Below are 17,963 nucleotides of genomic sequence, written 5' to 3'. Positions count from 1 at the left end.
TTACTTAGACATTGGAGTCACTGGGGCAGTCCCACAGCTGAATTCCATAGCTTCACACTAGTCTCAGGATGTGATATTATAAAATAAACTTATTGTAGTAAACTTATTGAGAGCTGGCGGTTTCGATCAAGAAACCAATACATATTCTTGAGCTTGATATTTAAGTTCATCGCGCTTCTATTTTATTCTCTCCTACCATCGGAGCTTGGCATCTAGGGTTATGTGAAGTTATTTTGCTATGTTAGCCGATGGAACTTCCATGCCGTTAATAAAGACACGCTGCTTGGCGGTCCTCTTATTCGTAAATTCAATTTATGTCCATTTTGTTTTAGTTCCCATTTTTTAGTCCAGATAGGAACTTTATCAAGAGATGATTGCAGTCTCTGCCACTGCTAATATATATAGAGAGACAGATCGTAGTAAACTGCAATTAGAAATAGCAAACACAGAAAGAACCCTGGCAATTTCGAACACAGGTTTTAAAATGCAGAAAAGAAACGTTTAGGAAATACCGACACAAATCTTTTCGAGAGGTGAACGTCGCCCGCGAGAGAGCGTCGTATTTCATATTGTCAAGATTATCCTATTTTAAGTGGCCGCCTCTCCGAAATTCTGTGTACTATAAATTTTTTACAAATGCCGTTTCATTTGTAAAAAACATCGAGGTGAAGAGAAATTCTCTTCAGGCCATTTATTCAGCCGGTTTTTCATTCTAACGAAAATATTAATAACTCCCGGGTATATTCCGGCAAGACATTTACAAATGCGTTAAACCGCATACACAAATCTTATGCATTTACCTTGACAAGCGACAACTCGGAAAATTTTACATGCGAAATAAGCATACATTATATTAAATGTACCATGCTGCAACAAATAAAAATATAACCGGTAAAAAATATGCCGTTGAAAAGAAAATGTTATACAATTTTCCATTATTTATTGGCTTACTCCGTTGGAATAAGTCATTAATAAGTAACGCCACGGCGCTCTGAAAAAAAGTATATTTAATGAAAACTACTCAATGCATTTAAATTATTTTTAATAACAGGTCAATTGAAAAGTCTTCTGCCTGACACCTAGATGGCGCTACTAGAATTAATTCTATATATTGTTTAGTTAGTCCTAACCCTCAAAAGATGTGTGTATAAATTTGACAGCTGTCGGATCAATAGTTTGTGCATTATAGCGTTTTGAGTTTAGACGTGGTGAAATGAGCACCGACGACGGTGAACGCAGTAGATGCCCAAAAGAGGTTGTTACCGACGAAACAAACAAAAAATCCACAAAATGATTTTTGGGTATGAGAAAGCTCTATACAACGTGGGTGCCGCGCGAGCTCACTTTTGACCAAAAACAACGACGAGTTGATGATTCGGAGCAGTGTTTAAAGATAATCGAGCGTAATATACCCGAGCTTTTACGTTGATATGTGACAATGGATGAAACATGGCGCCATCATTTCACTTCGAAATCCAATCGACAGTCATCCGAGTGGACTGCACACGATGAACCCGCTCCAAAGCCTGGGAAAACACAGTAGTCGGCTGGCAAGGTTATGGCGTCTGTATTTTGGGATGCGCATGGAATTATTTTCATTGCTTACCTTGGAAAAGGAAAGATCATCAACGGCGATTATTACATAGCGTAATTGGACCGTTTGAAATACGAAATCGCCGAAAAACGGCTGCATTTAAGGAAAAAAGTGCTTCAGTCAGTGGAAACGATGGCAAAAATCCATGAATTGGGCTTCGAATTCCTTCCTCATCCAGTATATTCTCCAGATCTGGCCCCAGTGACTATTTCCTATTATCAGATCTTAAAAGAATGCTCGCTGAGAAGAAATTTTCGTCGAATGTAGAGGAAATCGCCGAAACTGAGGCCTATTTTGAAGCAAATGCCAAATCGTACTACGAAAATGGTATTGAAAAGTTGGAGGGTCGCTATAATCAGTGTATCTCTTTTGAAGGGAAACTTTTCAATTGATCTGTTATTGCGTTTTTACCTGGTGATTTAATTTCGTTGAAATTAGGTTTTGATCTCTTTTTTTTAGCAGCTGAGGTTTCTTTTGACCGAATCTATTGCTTAGTATATCTACTGCCATTAACAAACTTAGATACCTTTCCGTTTATTGATTCCAAGATATTGAGTCGTCCTTGCCTTAGCCTTATAGAATTTTGCGCTTTTTCCCTAAGCACATTTTCAATTCCATTCTGGAATATAAAGTACGGAAATACCGTTGGCAGGAATTCTATAGCACAGGAATGTTGTCCGGTTACCTTAATTACTGCGGCTACCAAACTGACTAGTTTAAGAAGTTTTTGTGAATTGGTTATATAATGCTATATTTAGAGTATATAGTTATTCCCTGGAGGCCTATTCCGTTTAGTTAACAACTGTATATACAAGTAATATATTTTACTTTCATTTGATCGCATATTTACCGTTTATACTTTTGCTTTCGTTGCAGTGTGTCCTTGTCATTGTCAAGTCATTTTGAGGTAACTCTATTCATCCTTAGTTTGTTCTGTTGATACCTGCAAAACAAACAGCTAGTATTCTTTCTGTTGTCACACATATTAACGTAATCATCATATATATTTTAAAGAATTGCGCACGTATTTATACACACAAATCTTACACACTCTATAATAAGATTTTCTACAGTTACCGTAAATTAACTAAATGCTTACCTTTAGTTGTTTCAACACACATCATCCTGTCTTGAAAATTCTTAGCATTGAATCATAATCCCATATTTAGAATGTTTCATTAAAGTGAATAAGTAAGCTGTTAATTTCCAATCTATCTAATATTTGTTCACAATTACATCCGTTGTCAATTTCGTCTTCAATGTGTCTGATTAGATTTAACCAAACCGAAGATGTTACTAACCATTTCAGTTTCCAACATGAAGAGCAACATATCTGCCATGAATTATTAATAAATATTGTGACAAATAAAAACTAATTAACTGTATTTTGTAGTTATAATGTTTACGTGTTTCCATTATGTTTTGTTGTCTTAACACGGTCTTTGTTATCATCTCGTCATAAGTGACCATTATATATAGTGGCCCTATTCTGAAATATATATGTCTCATCAATACACAATTTGAAATAGTAATTTTTTCTTAAGTTTGTTATATCCTTTTAAAAAATGTGTTGATTTAAATGTTTTAACTGGAAGTTCTAGCAAACTTCTTCATGTGTTATTTTTAGACCACATTCTATGTTACACAGTCGTGTATAAAATATGTTCTATAAGCATCCAATAGATCCATATTAGTAAGCTTTCTATGGAGTACTTCTCAGACTAAAGATATCCTGTAAAATAGTTGTATTAAGTTATGTTTATAGTGAAAAATCTACCTACTGTGTTTATATATTTTAAATATTTGATGTCTGATGGTTCTAATATCAAGGTGCTCTTAATTCGTCATCCGCTTAGTATGAGAAGGGGTTCTTTTGTTAAATCCAACATTATATTTTTCATTACTTGAGATATTTCAGTCTCCTCGCCTATACTAATAGAGCGCGCTAAAAATATTTTCAACTATAACCGCAGCAACTTAATATTTAACTGCAAAAATTTATACAAACAGGCAAAGTGTTAAACCAACTTTTGCCGGTTTCATACCTGTAGTTAATATTTTGAGTAATTTTGACAACTGGATGACTTTTGGTTGGTTCGGTCACATGATCGAACTTATCAGACAGAAGTGTGTCTTCTTTTAACTAGAATAAAATGAAAAGGAAAATATTGTCTCTTTCTAAGAAATTAGTGTTAATAAAATAGCATTAATAGTATTTGGTTGACTCTTAATCCGACAACCCCTGAGATTTGAAACAATATGGTTTAAATGTGTTACACAGAGCAAATATAGAGTATAGTGGTAGCACATAGTCATGAATATTATTATGAAAGTATGCAGTATGATGTAACAAGTAATTTTATTTCAGCAATCAAAACATTCAAGATCGTTTCATAAGGAAAATAAAACCAAATTAGTTGTATTTTAATAACCCGTTTTCGTTACTAAACAGCCGTAATAATTATTCATACATACGGTGTACAAATCTCAACCAACACGTAAGAAAAACTTCATGAAGTCAACCGTAAGAGCGCGCCATACGTCGGCTTAACAACAAAAACTACAGCTCCCTTCAGAACACGTAAACTTTGTTGATGAAACAGTTTATAAAACAAAATGGCAGTTTTGAAACGTATTTTGAATTTAGATCTTCGAACGTCTCCGTTTATTTCGTGGCTGTGGGGGCGTTCACATCGTTTATTTGAATTACGTAAAATTTAATTGAATATAAAGGTGTTTTTCGGCGGTTAGATTCGGCGATAGCTGGCTCAAAGAGTTAATATAATTGGGTGTAGAAAGTTCAAAGGTTATTTTCGCTTGTAAGTTGAGTCAATGTTCTTTTTTATGCTTTATTTAGTAGGAGAACAAGAGTTGTCCTACTGATTTTGACATGAGAATGGAGACCTTCTTCATGTCTCATGCCTGATTGACAGTCGATAAATTAAGGTCCCGATGTAATTAATCATTCCTATAGTATAGTATAGTAATCCTATAGTATCTGTAATACTAAAGATATGTATACAATTATATCTAGAACAAACACAATGAACATCAATGGAAAATTTGAGGTAATTTAAAGGTTACCAAATAAATGATTTTCGAAATTACAGTTATGGTTTATCGGTTTATATGTTTGTTTTGTTTATATATTGTATTTATTGGTTATTGTTATATTTATCGGTTGATGTGCCAACTATTATATCTAGAATTACGCAACTTTACTGACTTTTATATTTGTGGGACAGCCGTGCAGTGGATCAACATTATGTGCGAAATGTGTGGTCGAGTCGTACTAATTATGTACTAGAAAAACAAATTTGTCTTCTGTACTACTTGCGAACTCATAATAATTTTTATTGCAATCTTTTCACATTAAACTTGGCTTTATTAAGAATTTTATCAAAGTACTCACATGCGAAGGACCAACTTTCCGGATCGTTTTCAAGATTGTCGTACGTAAAGATTAAAGAAGAAACTTGTCGGCCATTATATTCGAAAAGTAATGGGTGATGGAAAATTCAGAAAGGTTTTAACGCTTGACGAAGTAGTAACATGGGTATCGTTTCACAATGTTGTTCACAACTTTCTTTGTAACCTCGAATCACATGATTACAAGCGCGTAATCGACAATTTCTTGCAAAGTTACCACAAAACAAAACTGGAGCTTAAATTTCTTTTAAAATACCGTTTGTGAATTCAAATTTCAATTTTTTCCTACAAAACTTGGACGATACTAGTGACGATCATTGAGAGCAGAGCGAAAATCTGAAGTAGATACCAAATATTTTTGGAAAAGACATGTTGGGCGATCACTGTTGGACCTTACTGTATGAGATAAATCCCCAGCAATATAAACCAGAACTCAGTTCAACCTCTGTTCATTTCTGATTTATAATTTTTAATTCAATAAATAACTGCAAGGGAAAAATTTAGTAAAATAATGAATTTATTGCATATTTCGAAACCAACAAATTATGCAAGGAGGCTAGGGAGGCCGTTCCGACTTGGTGAGCGATGAAATGGAACTCATTTCTCGAGGACCAAAGATTGGACGGCCCTCCTTATTTCTGACGTGTCTCTAGATGCTTCGTGGGGAAGATGCTCAATATTCTCACCCCCTGATATCAGCGGTTACAGCAAATTTCGCAGTCACTGACCAAGAAAAAGTCGAACTCTTCGCAGTGATCTACGAGGCCCAGATGAAATGCCTCTTTCTCGCAGAAAATACCAAACTTAAAGATAACGACCCTGTCATCAACGAACCCAATTTCATCAAAAGACCAGTTCTCCAGCCTTTCTTCTCAACCATTTCATGTCTCCAAAGTCTCTGCAGACTATGATCGGTAAACTTTAAACCAAAAAATCTCCAGGTTTCAACGGAATATCGGTTACCCAATTAAAAAACCGCGTGCGTAAGCAGCTCGCGGTACTGGCAAATATCATTATCTCCATCATAAGGCTGCAATATTTCCCAGCATTTTGGAGACACGCATATATAGCGGTTATTCCCAAGAAAGAAGAAAAATCGTCTCCATCTGTTATCTCTCAACTGTATGCTCTCAACTCTTTCACGAAGGAAAACAACATTATTACAGATGAAAAATTTGGCTTTTGGCCATTCATCCGTCCATCAGGCCAGCGGTTTGGCCGCACACATTCATCAGGCTCTTGACCAATGTAAAGAGTTTGATTAGGCCTCGCAGAAGACCTAACCGCTATCATTAAGTCCTATGTATCGGACAGATCCTTTCAGATCAAGATCAGGAAAACACTTTCCAGCGGAAAATAAATCGAAACTGGAGTACCCCAAGGTTCCCCGCTGGCCCCAGCCTTATTTAACTTCTTTATTTTAGATCTGCCGAGAAAAGAGCACATTGACGTCTCGTTTTACGCTGACGACACTGCTCTCGTCACGGCCTACAAGCTGGAGGTGACCATTCAAGAGCTTTTACAGAAGCAGCTTTATCATGCGGTCAAGTGGTTCAAATTATAAACGTTGCAAATCAACCCTCTGGAAACCCAAGCCATCATTTTCCATAGAAAGCATTATGTATTGCGCGTCTCGCAACTTGATATCGACACCGCAACATTTCTATGGCTGGATAACGTCACGTACCTAGATCTCCACTTCGACCGACTGTTCGGTTGGCATTGTCAAATCCAAAAAGCAATTCAGAAATGTTCGGGGATAGTAAACCTGCTATATTATTTGATCTGCCCTTCTACACCACTTCCCATCTACTTCTCTACGTATCTAATGTTTACTTCAAGTTTGTTACACCCAACCAAGTGAAACGGCTTTAAGTTTTCCAAAATAAGCACCTCAGGAGAATCTTAAACGCTCCACGGTTTGTCAGAAATAATCAAATTCACAGGGAAACTGACACTTCAGAAATCAAGCAATTCATATCACAATCCTTCCACAAACAACAATTCAGCTGAAGTTATTCTGAAAACTTTTCCAGGCTAAAACGACCTCATCCGTCGCTGTAGTCATAACTTTTGCCCCCAAACAACAATATCCAGTGGTGTGTTAACTCAAGTTCGCAAATCAATAGAATCGCCGGGTCCTCGCACCCAATAACGGCTGCCTGATCAGTCGGTGCCATATCCCCAAATTTAATGCAGTAGCAGTAGCGACCCACAGGAGTCAACTGTGAGGCGGTTTCGGTTTAGTGTGTTGGTAAGCCCAGAGGCAGTCCCACAGACACCTCCCAACTTGTCTGTCCAACTACTGTAGCCGTAATGGCTTTGTAATGTTGGTATTTTCATAAAACCACGGTTAATTAACCATTAACATTTTCGGAATATCGTATATACGTAGGGTACGTACACGTTATTTCATTTTTAACATTAATTGATTAACCATAATAAATGTCAATCTAGAAATAAATTGAACAAAAGTACCAACGTAAATGAACACAATTACAATCCCATTTAAAATTAGCAATCAGCCGTTGCGCCCAGACCATACGAAACCGTTTCCACGGCCGAAACGAAACATTTTACTTTGTTTGCGATTGCATTCTCGTGCATAAATCAAAAGACCGAAAGTAACAAGTGGTTCTTTTGATTTATTACATCGGGTTGCACGATCCCGGTGCACAACGGCACTATATGATGACCCTGGACGTTTCCGGTCCCGCACCATTGTTTAAACGTTTTCGCTATCGGCTTTTCCCGGTTCCGTGTCGAAATTAAAAGTTAGCCGTATTCTAGTTGCGGGTTTGATGTTGTTTTTGCGATGTGATTCGAAATAGAATGAATTTTGAACTCATAACATATTTTCATGTCAACATACATATTGTAAATATTGTTATTGAGCGCAATTCGGAAGACAACTGCTGTTGCCACATCCTTAGACGCAAATATTTTTTACGCATGAGTTTCTCATAAAACTGTAACCATCAAGAAGCTAGCTCAGATAAGAAGAGTTGGTGTTTCACTCACATGCACTTCTGTTCATTCGTTTTTCAATGATTTCTTTGACTGTGTAAGAATTACTGACAAACTAGGTTATTTTCTTCGAACATACGTACCGAGTCAATTCAATTTAGTGGTAGTCGTTCTAAAAGTACGAATTGTAGTAACTTTTTGGTCAATTCTAACTAAAATTTTTAATTATTAAGATGCGACAACTTCAGTTTCGCAGGTTTTTAAATTGTTTTATGACTCTGGGCACCGAACATTGGGTTTGCACTTGATCAACTTGGAGCTCTAGTCTAACAGAAGGTCTTTTGGTTCGAGTCTTGAAGATGCAGATTTGGTGCCCATTGTACATACAGAATTTAAGCATAATAGTGAACATTGAATGAAAGCCTTTGACTTTTTTTTTAATAATTTTTTCATTGTATAACTACAAAACAAACACAATAATCGCTGGAATACAGTTCGATTCATCGTAAACTTTTTTTACTATTTAGTAATAATACCTAAAAATTTTATTAATTTTAATTTATTAGAACGGATACTAAAAAAAATAAGATAACGAGAAATCCAAGGTCTAAGGACTAAATACATGGAAAAGCTAAAAAATATATAAGTAGGAAAAACCAACCTAAGTATGTCTACAAAATATAAAATAATAATATTTTGGGGCGATATCACAGAACATCTATGTTAAATTGCGTTTTAGTAGTTATTATTATTAAGAAAGGTGATCTAATTGGAAATCTAGTCGTTTTCTCAAAATTTATTCTTCACTGAATAATCTGAAAACGAAAACTTAAAATAAAATTTGTTATAATCTTAGAGTGTTTTCATTAGCTTGAAATCATTTGAACAGAACGCACATTTTTACGACTATAGGGATTTTTTATATCTTGGATACAAATAGAAATATTAATATACGTAATTTGAAATGACAAATCTATGTTATAGTGTTGTGGAGTTAATACTTTTTTTAATATATAACATCATCAAAAATCCAATAACATGTTTAAAATAAAATCTCCAGTGTTTATCTTAAAACGAAATAGTTTCATAAAAGCTCCTATAGTACCAGTCTATTCATCACTCTTCAAACTCTTTATAATTCTCCCAATTTTCGTTAACTTGATTTTTTTAACGGACATTAGAGCAAAATATATGAAAACGAGGAAAAATCAAATTTGCGACTTTCACAACTATAGAAAAAGTTTTAATTTTTTTAAACTTTCGGATACAGGATGCCGCAACTTTGAGTGAAAAAAACGAAAATCTTAGTTAAAATAATTTAAAGCTAATCATTTATAATATATATAATATAAATAGAAATCCAATTATTTTTGAAGATATTATCTTCATTGTTTAAATTTTAAACAAAACTTTTATTAAAATCGCAATAATACCAATCCAATTAACTAGAGATCTTTTGGGATATGAAAAAGAAAAATATTGAAAATGTTTACGACTATGTATATAACAAAAATGCAGGTGTATAGAGGTTAAAATCTCAAAATATACATAATTTGTGATGAGAGAAAATAAAATCTATATAAAATGTTATCACTTGAGTTTATAATTTTTGAGATGTTCGTCATAAATGATAGTCTAGACTTTTGTTTTATATATATTTTTCATTGTATAACTTAAAAACTAAAAGGTTTGCAAACATTATTGTAACACTATTGCAATCATAGTAAAGTTCTTTAAAACCCCTGAAATTTTGGTTAACTTTAATTTATTTATGCAGAAATAGCAACAAAACCATATGGAAATGAGGAAAGAATCATGAAAATTTTCAGGACAACATATGTGGGAAAAGAGTGTAGTTTTTTTATAGGTGAAATTATTTTATACATTTAGACTTTCTATATTTACAAAGTTATAAGCAATACAGTTGCTACGGCAGACTTTTCTTAATTCTTTTCTTATTTACTTTTACTTGTTTATTTATATTTGATTACTTATTGTTCTGCCATGAATAACTGGATGGAAATTAAGTAAAATAATGCCTTAACTTTTCCTAAAATTGTTCAAGAGCATTAAGGAGCTAACTAACGAATATCTTGAAAATCACTCATGAGGCAGTCTTCAAGTCTCTAGAGCACTGGTTGTTTTTACGGTAATAATATAGGCATCATTCTTTGTTCGAAAATCTACATCGAAAAGTAATATTTTGAGGAAGAAATAATGATCAAGTGGCTGTAACGAAAAGAGACCTTGCTTAAAAAATATATTCATTTTCAGTATTTACCAACGTCATTAAGATATCTTAAAATTGGCCTATTTAGAAACAATGAAAACTACAAATCAAACATATACATGTGAAACCAAACTGATCAAAACCAAGAAACATTATTAAAACAATTTGTGTCATATATCATTTCGACGATGCCCCGATATCGTATTCTATATCTTGCAGCGGATTTCTGGGTAATTTATGTAAGCGTCACAGCCATCCTCTAACACACTTCCTAAACTAGCGAGTATAGCTTTAAACTAAACCCATATAAAGTTCAAATAGATAAATAATGCGGCCCTCGGCCCACAGCCCAAAACTAGTTAGGAAGTTAAAATTGTTTCATGCGAATGTTCACATCGAAAAATTCTCATTTTAAAGTTTCCCATGCCCATACCGGAACGGACCGACACACATTTCACACCTGTAACCGTGACAGAGAAGAGAGCGACCGAGAGACGTGTTTTATCTTTCATCTACGTTTTCTTCGCGCCTTCGAACTTCGAACAGCAATGTTAAATCCTCCTCGGTGGGATATACATACGTTTTCGCTGTTGACGTTTTTGCCTTAAACTTTTTAATTACGAACCTGTTGTTTAGCAAAACATTCAAATTTTAAACATGGGTAATATTGTTGCCTCAGTGGTCGTTAGTTTGTTTTTGTTAACTCATTGTCAATTGTCAAATAATGTTAATGATAATAATTAGGAAGAAAAAAACCTACTTAATTTTCAAGAAAGTGGTAAAATTTATTTATTCAGTATTTTTTCAAGCAAATTAAGGATTTCATCTAAAAAAAACTGTTTGTCCTTTGAGCAAAACAATTCATCGAGCCATTTTCTAACCTCTTCTAAATTGGCCGAAGCGTTGTTCCAGAAGCGCGTGTCCTGTTGATGCGATATGTTGATAGTCGGATGGGACACGGTCGTTATATTACGGCGGGTGGGTCAATATGTTCCGTCCAACGCTCCCTTGACCAATTTTGTTTCAGGAGATGGCGGGTTACCGTGCTGTAGCTCTTTATCGTGCTTTCTAGTCCATTCTAGACGTTTTTCGATTAATTCATTGTTCAAATTGATCATTTTTATTTTGGTGGCGATAAATATCACAGCTGAAAATCGTCGTGTGTGTATAGATACTTACGGTGCACTCCAACCATAAGAACAGGTCAAACGTAACTTCAAGAATTCAAATCTGTTGGTTTCAACGTTCAAGACAAAGAACGCCCCGGTAAGCTAAAATCGTTTGAAGATACGAAATTGTAGGAGTTACTGGTTGAAGATCCAACACAATTTCAAAACAATTGCCTGAAAAGTAGAATATTAGCCGAGATTTTACAAGTGATGAGAAAGATCCAAAAAATTATAAGCATCCAGTAGTAACAGGTGATGGAAAATTGAATTATTGCGAAAATCTCAATGGAAAATACTATGGTTATCATCTAGCGAAGCCCACCGATCCAGTAATCCTATTTTTTTTTGTTTTAAGTCTGATGCAACGAATGCAACGATACGGACTGTTAAAACCTGGAGAAACAGTAAAAGCTGATTGCTAGCAACATCAAATGATGAATTTGAACTGCACATTGATCGAAGAACACCAACAATATACTTAGAGACATGATAAGTTGTTTTTGCTGCATAACTGCATGCCATCTTGTACAGAAAAATGAGTCAAAGAAGTGTTGAAATCGCTTGAATGGAGACTTTTAGCGTACTCGTATCAGTGCATGACCATAAAAGTTATAAAGTGATTTCTTCAAACTAAGAAGTAAAATAAAGACTTTTCTACAAATTTGTAGTATGAAGGTTGTTTAAATTTTAGTGTTCTTGTTTCCTTCGATGCAATGTATCCTCGTAAAGTCATTATAATATTACTATATTTCTCTTTAATTTGTCCTGTTACCACCTGTAAACATATTTCTTGATAAAACTGCATTTAATCACTGCATTCTTCTTAATGCATTTGCCATATCTGCAAAACAGTTAGTATTAGTTCCCTCCTCATACATGTTAACCAACTGTTCATCTATAATCTGAACAATAACACTTATGCTCATAAAGCTTTCACATTCTATAATACAATTTCCTACAATTGAAGTATAATAATAGTAAAATCACCTTTAGTTATTTTCTCATTCATCACCCTGTCTTGGTAATTGTTAATAATTGTAATTCATATATATTTACCGAGTAACAATTTGAAACAGTTCATTCTTTAATATTATTTCCTCGAAATTTATTTTAGGTACTTTAAGCCATTCCTTAATTCCAGCGTTTGTTGATACATTTGTTGAGATTTTCTCCACCGGTGTACATACATATGGTAGATAAGGTGCATTAAACATAACGATAACTGATGGTTCCTCCAAGTTCTTCAAAAGTTGATTTTCAAACTAGTACAAAAACAAGTTAAGGCTCATTTCTTCATGGTAGTCACTCTTGGACTTAGGAGAAGACACTAATTCTGCACCAGGAATAAAACCATTCCTGTTTCCAGCATGAAGAATTATATGTCTGACTAACAAAACCTAATCGATAGCTATTCCAACGTTTACCTTTATCCATCGACTTTTGTTACAATATATTTGTTATCATTTTGCCATGACACAATATATCATTCCGAAATATGTATATCTCATTTATATATTTAAATTGATATAGTAATTCTTCCTTGATTTTGTGATATATTTTTGAAAATTGTATTCTTTTAAAACCATTCTCTGAAAGTTCTATTAAGCAAGGGTTATCGTTACACCACTTAAATCCTATATTACCCAACAATGTATGAATTGATGTTTTATATCCCTCAAAAAGCTGTATATGTTTTGGCTTTTTATGGATACTTTCTATACTAACAATTTTCTCTGAAATAACGGTATTGTATTATGCTTATATTGAAAAATCTACTTACTGTTTCATATATTTGATATCTGATACAGTTAACAACAAGCTGATCTTGATTGTTTATATATTTCGCAAAAACACGGTTTCTTTTTGGTGAATTTAGGGTTATATTGTTTTAAAAACAACGTTTGCCGGTTTAGAACCCATAATTATAATATTTTGAAGAATTTTGCAGACGTTTAACAAACGGACAACTTTTGCAGGCTCTTTCGGTTACATGATCGAACTTCTCTAACAGCATTTGTATATCTCCTTTTAAATAGAATAAAATGAGACGGATAATATTGTCTGACTGTAAAACGAATTTACATCTTTAGACAGAGACATATTGACACACCTGTCACTACTGTTTTTAATTGACTATATAACTTTTAATTCCAAATATCATACCGGTCTTTTTGAATACCCAGGACTGAATTAAACCCGCTATATAACACATATATTTCTCTTAAAAGATAATTATATTCCTAAATGAAAATATAAATCACTTTAAAAGCAATTTATAACAAATTTTCGCGTGGATATTGAACGAACCGCGTAATGAATCCAAGTTTCCGAATGACTTTGTATAAAGGCAGAACATGTTTTTCATGGGGGCCGATTATATTCGTATTAATCAAGTATAAAATAGCAAATAAAACGGGAAAACTGTAATTTTTAATTAATGCTTCGAAAATCGCGTGCAACTAATCGACGATAAATCTGCTGGAAGTTTATTAATAACTGGATTTATGGGACTAATTATATTATTTGCATTTGTATGCGTTGCCTGAAACGATAACAAAGGATCTGGTTCGCGCTCGGGTGCAGTATAAGGACAGTGAGCCAGTGACGGTAATTTCCTGCTAATTGGTAGTTTTTTAAACTTTTACTATGGAATATTAAATACGCATTTTAATTTTCGTATATGTTCTTGTCTTTGGAAAATAATATTAAATTGGATCTATAAACTCAGTTTGCTTACAGTGAAAGATATTGAAGACGAAAATTATGGAAACGCCGGAATAAATTCGAGGCTAAATACCTTCTAACAGTTGAGGTTTCTAATCAATTCCAAAAGTATAAGCCAATCAGCAGCTAACAGATCAACTTAAAAATCCACGGCCTAACACAGTAAAACACATTTTTTGACAAAATTAGTTTTTTTATTCAACATAATTCTCTTCAAGGGTGATATGCTGATTACAGCGAACCTCCAACTTTTAGATGCCATTTTTGTAACAGGATTTGTCCGTTGCTTCAAAGTAGGCCTCAGTTTCGGCGATCGCCTCTTCATTCGACGAACAAATTTCTTCCCGGCGAGTATTGTTTTGAGATCTGAGAAGAGGAAGTTACTGGGGGCCAGATATGGAGAATACGGTAGATGGGGAAGCAATTCGAAGCCCGTTTCATGCATTGTTGCCGTCGTTTTCATTGCCTTGTAACACGGTGCCCTGTCTTGGTGAAGCAGCACTTTCTTATTCTTCAAATGCGGCCGTTTTTCGCCGATTTCGTGCTTCAAACAGTCCAATAACGCTATGTAATAGTCGCTATTGACGGTCCTTCCTTTTTCAAGCAATTACGCTTGAGCATCTTCAAACACTGCTCTGAGTCATCAACTCGTCGTTGTTTTTGATCAAAAGTGAGCTAACGCGGCACCCACTTTGCACATAATTTTTTGATACCCAAATATTCGTGAATGATATGATGTACACGTTCAGTTAAATCATTTTATGGATTTTTTAAATGTTTTCATCGGTAACAACCTCTTTTGGGCGTCCACCCTGTTGATAATCTTCGGTGCTCTTCGTGCTTTTCCCCTCACAAGACAATATTTTATCAACGCGCGAAATTCCTTTTTATCAATTTTTTTCAAAATAACAAATGTCGCTTCACTCAAAATGCTATAATTCACGAATTGATGATGTGGCAGCTGTCAAATTTGTATATATATATATATATATATATATATATATATATATATGTATGTATATATATATATATATATATATATATATATATATATATGTATGTATATATATATATATATATATATATATATATATATATATATGTATATATATATATATATATATATATATATGTATGTATATATATATATATATATATATATATATATATATATATATATATATATATGTATAACTGGGGAAATATCCTGATAATGTAAAGTATTTATGATTTGTTGACCACTTGCAATAGCGTCTTTGGTGAAGTCAATAGATAATTCATTTCCAAGTATGACCTTATGGCTCCAGACGAATAATATGAGGATCACCGATGGCTTGAATCGAGTTTCATCAGTCAGAGCATATAAGCCAGATTTTACCATGGCTATTAAATTATGTTATAAGGTATAAGTTATAAAGTATATGCCTTATCTTTTATTTGCTAACATTGGAGCTGTAACTACAATGGAAATAGAGCACAGACTAAAAGGTTTATTTTAATAGTTATGACATATTGCACACTCTGCCAAAATTGGAAGGAATAATCTTCGAAATATTACTGAACTCAAATTTCGTTTATTATTAGCCGTTAATATCCAATTCATTTTGATGATGGACAAAGTCCATGGCTGCCCAGATATGAAGCCTACTTCTGGAGGAGGAAATATGTTTGTCCTTTGGAGGCAGTCATCATATAAATGCTTGTGAATTTAGATTTGTCTTTTCTTTCCTTGAGTATTTATTCTTCGAAATATACGTTGTTCTAAAGAAGTGAGGCATTGCGTGCTAGTTTTCGTATTACTTTTAGAGGCTAACATTGTCATACTCAAGGTAGCGTTTAATATTATTTCTATTTTTTGTAAATTAATGGTAGATGTTGAATTATATAAGCCTGACTCTATTTTGAATGTAATTATAGATTTATACGTTCATAGTATTAATGGTTGATCAACACTAACTCTTCTGTATGAAAATTACTTGACGATATTAAGTAATTATCTTTTTTTGAATTAAGGTCTTAGTTGTGATCGTGAGAGATAGTGCCCTGCCCTGAGACCCAATATATTGGCCAAAGTGAGAGAATACTGTCTTAGATAGTGTCTGATTGTAAAGAAATAAATGATACATAATTTTGAAGCTGAAATCTTAAAACCTGAAGAGGTGGATCACTGAGCGATAGTATCAAGACAATTCTGCGTTATGCTGAATGCAGAGTTCAAACTTGATAACAAAAAGAACAAAAGCGAGTGCTGTCTTCACAAAGAAGACGAATGTCGACATTCAGACTAACGTAGAAATGTGGAACGCCTTACGAATTTACGTATCATCTTTGAGCAGGGCCCATGCTTATATTCCCTGTATCCTTCTAATATTAGAATATGAACCGTCGAAGTAAGTAAAAGTCGAAAATGAAGCCAATGCTATAGTGGTAATTTTTGTAAATAACATATTTTTACACCACCTCATCAAAATTAATCAAAGAGAAAGAGAAGAGACAAGCTAAGATGAGTTCTTAACTGAAAAGGAATATACATGATAAAATATCATTGGTCTAGGCATATTAAACTACAACATATTTGACACAAAATCATTTTTCTTTTAACAACTATAAATAAGTGAAATCACTAAAATATATTTAATTTTTTTTGTGACCTTCTACTTCACATGTTGTAAATGGTCAGCACTCAACATACATTTTCATCATAAATTATTTAAGGCTTTAGCCCTTTACGACTTTATATCGCTAAGCAGCTATTGTTAGACGGGGTTAATGTATATGGTCTTTTTATAAGTAATGGTTCTTTAAATACACTCTATTTTTGGATTACATATTATCAAGTTAAGAATGGTTATGAATGGAACATATAAATAGTAAATGAAAAATATGAAAGCTTTGTACATATTTAATAAGATTATATATATTTTTATCCAGATGGAATATAGAGGCTATTTCAGTTCTACTTGAATACTATTAATTGAATTCAAGTAGAACATTAATTCATCTTATTGCATCACTTCATTCATTAATTCTTGAATCATTAATTCTCTAGATATCTATTTAATCCCTTTCTTCTACTCTGCTTTAGATAATTTAACTAATATGTAAAAGGGATTACTGTATTAATTTTGCTTATCTGATAATTAAGTTTTTTGAGAGACACTGTTTATATATGATATTAATCTTTATAGAGGTATCTTAACATATATTATATACATTAAAGGAGAGTAAATTAAAGCCTATGATATCAAGAAACGGTTATAGCTACGTTAGGTATGTTATAAAAACTAATTGTAACTTTGTATGGATAGTTTTAGATTCACATCAGTATCAGCTAAACTCCCTCAACAGTTTTGTTGATATATACTTTCTTGTCGAATTGTACAGTGGTCATTTGGAGTAAAGTAAAAATGGATTGGCTAGTGATTAACTTGATGATGTAGCCGAATGTTTTTACAGAAGAAGCTTAACTTCTATTAAATAGGACGGTTTCTTTAGTTTAAATTTATTTTAAAGAAAATTAGCTTCCGAAGAAAGGTACACATTTCTTTTTTTATGCTAATTAGAATTTATCTACAGTGGGTCTATTGCTTAACATGAGGTCGGAACTACGGTCCTCGCCATTAAACCTACTGACTGGCGAGCGATCAACTTAGAAATCATTCCAGAATACATTCGGCCTTGGCCGGACTGGTTTCTGGCGTAACTGGGATTATATTTTTTATCGGATATTTACGCTTGCTTTTTGGACAATCATAGTTTTAAACAATGAGAAACTAGATTTTATGACAATGTCCCTGCACGATTCGAAACCACAACTATCACAGGAGTATCTGTCGCCCTCGCCACCCAC

At 33.6% G+C, this 17,963-nt stretch overlaps 1 non-coding gene across 1 annotated transcript; it reads right to left on the bottom strand.

Annotated features, from left to right (window-relative positions):
- Window positions 1-16,404: 16,404 nt before the first annotated feature.
- On the bottom strand, window positions 16,405-16,511 carry LOC143194529 (U6 spliceosomal RNA). The gene has a single exon (XR_013005365.1). It is a non-coding gene; the product is annotated as a U6 spliceosomal RNA (small nuclear RNA).
- Window positions 16,512-17,963: the final 1,452 nt, after the last annotated feature.

Source organism: Rhynchophorus ferrugineus, unplaced genomic scaffold (assembly GCF_030347505.1).
Source record: "Rhynchophorus ferrugineus isolate W39M unplaced genomic scaffold, kcgeb_rfMv2 rfM3, whole genome shotgun sequence".
NCBI lineage: Eukaryota > Metazoa > Arthropoda > Insecta > Coleoptera > Curculionidae > Rhynchophorus > Rhynchophorus ferrugineus.
This window is presented reverse-complemented; position numbering and strand designations above follow the sequence as displayed.